The sequence below is a fragment of the Orcinus orca genome, chromosome 2 (assembly GCF_937001465.1).
Source record: "Orcinus orca chromosome 2, mOrcOrc1.1, whole genome shotgun sequence".
NCBI lineage: Eukaryota > Metazoa > Chordata > Mammalia > Artiodactyla > Delphinidae > Orcinus > Orcinus orca.
In genome coordinates this window covers 137,841,240-137,846,000 of record NC_064560.1, presented here as the reverse complement: position 1 = coordinate 137,846,000, position 4,761 = coordinate 137,841,240, and the positions used below count along the sequence as shown (strand labels likewise).

General features: G+C 45.7%; 1 non-coding gene across 1 annotated transcript; it reads right to left on the bottom strand.

Annotated features, from left to right (window-relative positions):
- Nucleotides 1-4,179: 4,179 nt before the first annotated feature.
- Nucleotides 4,180-4,252, bottom strand: TRNAK-UUU (transfer RNA lysine (anticodon UUU)). The gene has a single exon. It is a non-coding gene; the product is annotated as a tRNA-Lys (tRNA).
- Nucleotides 4,253-4,761: the final 509 nt, after the last annotated feature.

Genomic DNA, 4,761 nt, shown 5'->3' with positions numbered 1-4,761 from the left:
AATATATATTTTATTGTAGGGTATACAGTTTCTAGCGTACACTAGTCTCTGTACTAGCTTTTCAATTTCCTGTGAATCTATAATGATTTCAAAATGAAAAACTGGAAAAAAATCTAGTGACTTTACTTTGCAGCTTTAAATCATTTAAAGCTTTTTTTGAGCTTATTGAACCGTAATGGAAAGAAAATACCAAAGACAAAGATAAAAAAAGAAGTGTGGGACTTCCCTGGTGGCACAGTGGTTAAGAATCCGCCTGCCAATGCAGGGGCGCCACAGCTGCTGAGCCTGCGTTCTGGAGCCCGCGAGCCACCTGTGCTCCTAGAGCCCGCGCACCGCAGCGAAGAAGAGCCCCGCTCCCCCCGCCCCCGCCCCCCCCACCCCCGCTCTCTGCAACTAGAGAAAACCTGCGCACAGCAATGAAGACCCAACACAGCCTAATTATTTTTAAAAAAAAAGAGTATTAGCATTAAAAAAAAATTGTGCATCAATTGAAATTTTGATTCTTCTATTCTTTTTCTTTCCCTGCTCTCCTCTTGCTCGTGGCCAGTAGCCCTTCCTGATAATCCCTGAGGAACCTGCAAAGATCTAGCCAGAACAGGTATTCCCATGCTCGTCGGCCATCAGAGCGAACCGGACTTCCAGTGTGAACTAGATTACTGCTTTTCATACACGTGTTTAAAAGCAGAATTTTTATCTTCTAATGCAGTGTTACCCAGAATTCATTCACTTTTAATTCATCCATGCATTCATTTATTCCACAGTTATTGAGCACCTATTACGTGCTACACACAGTCATGAATATATGTCGCTCCTACCAAATACAGGTCTAAAATTCAGTCACATTCCTTTCAACATTAAAACTAGGGCTTCCCTGGTGGCGCAGTGGTTGAGAGTCCGCCGGCCAATGCAGGGGACGCGGGTTCATGCCCCGGTCTGGGAAGATCCCACATGCCACGGAGGGGCTGGGCCCGTGAGCCGTGGCCGCTGAGCCTGCGCGTCCGTAGCCTGTGCTCCACAACGGGAGAGGCCACAGCAGTGAGAGGCCCCCGTACCGCAAAAACAAACAAAAAAACATTAAAACTAAACACGCGCGCGCGCGCGCGCACACACACACACACACACACACACACACACACACGAAAGCCCACCTTTCCCTAGAGGACCAGCAGCAGGAATACCCAGTTTTGTTTTGTTTTGTTTTTGCGGTCCGCGGGCCTCTCACCGCTGTGGCCTCTCCCCTTGCGGAGCACAGGCTCCGGACGCGCAGGCTCAGCGGCCACGGCTCACGGGCCCAGCCGCTCCGCGGCATGTGGGATCTTCCCGGACCGGGGCACGAACCCGTGTCCCCTGCATCGGCAGGCGGACTCTCAACCACTGCGCCACCAGGGAAGCCCAAGGAATACGCAGTTTTGCATCCATGACCTGAGAAATCTCCAGAGCAAAGTAGCCTGTCCTTGATCTGGACCCCTCAGTCGCATCCTTGGTTATCTTGTTTCACATAAATCTGACAGCACAGCTGCCCTAGCTGGAGTAGGGATGGGGCTCTGTCTCTTTCCTCCTATCTTTTCTTTGCTTCTCTCCCCTCCCACGCTGGTGGACATTGAAGTACCTCTGTGAAACTGGGGGGGGTTGTGAAATACAAAGCCACTGATCTGTTTTAAAACTCATACTTTATAGGTGAGAAAAATGAGGCCCAGTAGTGTTGTAAACTGCTGATCTGGAACTCAAACTGAGATCTCCTAATTTCAAACCTCTTGCTCTTTCTGTTGCTTTGTGTTGTTTCTTTTTTATCTCTATGAAGATTTATTTGTCCTAGTCCCACTACCATTAGGTAGTTATACCTTGTAAAGCAATCTCATAATTTATAATTGGATGTTTATGGCCAGTAATAGCTTGGTAAATTGCTTCTATCAAGGAGTATCTGTCAAAGTCTCAGGAGGAAACAGATGGCACACTCAAATTAGGATAATTCAAGGTGGGTTTAATAAAGGTACTATTTACACAAGTGTGTGTAGTGTGTAGGGAGAGACCACAAGGAACAGCAGTCCCAGGGCTATTCCCACCCCTAGTCCCAGAAGGATGAAGGGAGGGAGCAGCTTCTCCGGAGAGACATGGAGCTTGCCAGAAGAGGGGTCGTGACCTTTGGTCAGGGGACCCAAGCAGCCCAAGGTGACCTTTCAGGGTTGCAGTTGGGCAGTTATAACAGCACCTTCAGGACTTCCCTGGTGGCGCAGTGGTTAAGAATCTGCCTGCCAATGCAGGGGACACGGGTTCAAGCCCTGGTCCGGGAAGATCCCACATGCCGCAGAGCAACTAAGCCCGTGCGCCCCAACTACTGAGCCTGTGCTCTAGAGCCTGCGAGCCACAACTACTGAGCTGACGTGCCACAACTACTGAAGCCCACGAACCTAGAGCCCGTGCTCCGCAACAAGAGAAGCCACCGCAGTGAGTAGCCCGCATACCGCAACGAAGAGTAGCCCCCACTCCCTGTAACTACAGAAAGCCCATGTGCAGCAACGAAGACCCAGTGCAGCCAAAAATAAATAAGTTTTAAAAAATAATAATAACAGCACCTTCACTGTCCACTCTTCCTCTGATCTCTCCTGGGGATCTTCATTGGTTGAACCCAACTAGAAGTCAAAGGCAGTGAACTAGTCTGTACGGGTCAGCCACCCTACCAAGCAGGGCGAAGAAGGGTGGAGAATGAACCTAGGAGGCAGCGGAAAATCCCTTTCTACAAGGTGATGAAATAAAATTCATAGTTTATGGCAAGATAAGAAAAATTTAAACATAAAATTTTTCTTTGCCTCTTTGGGCAGCCTCCCTTCCCTTTGGTGCATGTGGTGCATGTGCTTTAACCAGACCTCTTTAGGAGATAACATTCTTTCTTAATCTCATAAACGAGATAAACTTCCTTCTTAATCTCGTAAAGGGCCAAGACCCACGTGGAAATCTGGATTGTGTAAACTGTCAATTGACTATAGCCCTTTGTCTCAAAGATAACTGTACTTTGACCTCTAAAGAGGGAAATAGTCCTCAGAGCTTTCTGAAAGACTGTCTCCCAGGCTATAATCCTCAGGTTGGCACCAATACAATTTTCCATTTCTTTCTTAGATCTGCTACTGATTAATTTTTTCACTGACAAAGGTCACATACAATTTAGTAAGGGACTTCTGGAGTCATCTAATAATGACTCATTGTGATATTGTTATTCATAATCAGAAATATATATTTGGTCACAGTCCCTTTTCCTAGCACAGAGCTCCTAAAACCCTTGGAATTTCCCAAGTGAAGAGAGTGACCAAGGTGTCTTTTGTGATGTTAATGGTGACTTTTGGACCTCACCTCAGATTCTCCTGGCCTACTCCTAGAGGGTTGGAACATTCAGTCCCACGCCCCCATCTCCAGGGAGGAGAGGGGAGTTAGAAGCTGATCAGTCACCAGTGACCAATGATTTAATCAATTGTGCCTAGGTAATGAAGTTTCCATAAAAACCCAAAAGGATGGGATTTGGAGAACAAGAATGCTTCCACATGCCACTGTGCTGGGCCCAAAACTCCATGGGGACAGAAGCTCCTTTGTTCGGCACCTCCCCTATATATCTCTATATCTGGCTGTTGATTCGAATCCTTTAATATCCTTTGTAATAACCAAGTGATCTAGTGAGTAAACTGGTATCTGAGTTCTGTGAGCTGGTCTAGAAAATTAATCGAACCCAAGAAGGGAGTCATGGAAACCTCTAATTTTTAGCTGTTGGGTCAGAAGCACAGGTAACAACCTGGACTTGTGATTGGCATCTGAAGTAGGGACAGTCTTCAGGACTGAGCCCTTAACCTGTGGGATCTGATGCTATCTTTGGGCAGATAGTGTCAGAATTGAGTTGAATTGCAGGACACTCAGCTGATGTTGGAGAATTGCTTAGTGCGGTGGGGTGGGCGGGGGAACCACCCATCAGAATTAGTGCCAGAATCAGGCTTATCTAATAATGGAATCCCAGTTTCTGTGGAAAAACAAAGGAAAAGCAGTCTCTGGAAGGGAGTTTTCCCAAGTGCCCCTGACTCATACCACACAGCTTATCCTGAAGTGAACCTTACTGTGGTCTATGCTCTATGTTTCTTTGAAATGATTCAAAAACAGGGATTTTTTTTTTTCTGCACTGTGTGACTTGCAGGATCTTAGTTCCCTGGCCAGGGATCGAACCCAGGCCCTTGGCAGTAAAAGCGCCAAGTCCTAACCACTGGGCCACCAGGGAATTCCCCACAGGGATTTTTTTCTTTAATTTATTTTTATTCAAGTATAGTTGATTTACAATGTTGTGTTAATTTCTGCTGTACAGCAAAGTGATTCAGTTTTACATATATATATATATATATTCTTTTTCACATTCTTTTCCATTATGGTTTAACACAGGATACTGAATATAGTTCCCTGTGCTATACAGTAGGACCTTGTTGTTTATCCATTCTATCTATAGTAGTGTGCATCTGCTCACCCCAAACTCCCACTCTATCCCTCCCCCACGCACCCTCCCCCTTGGGAACCACAAGTCTGTTCTCTATGTCTGTGAGTCTGTTTCTGTTTTGTAGATAAGTGCTTTTATGTCATATTTTAAATTCCACATATAAGTGATATCACATGATATTTGTCTTTTTCTTTCTGACTTAACTTCACTTAGTATGATAGTCTCTAGTTCCATCCATGTTGCTGCAAATGGCATTATTTCATTATTTTTTTATGGCTGAGTAGTATTTCATTGTATAT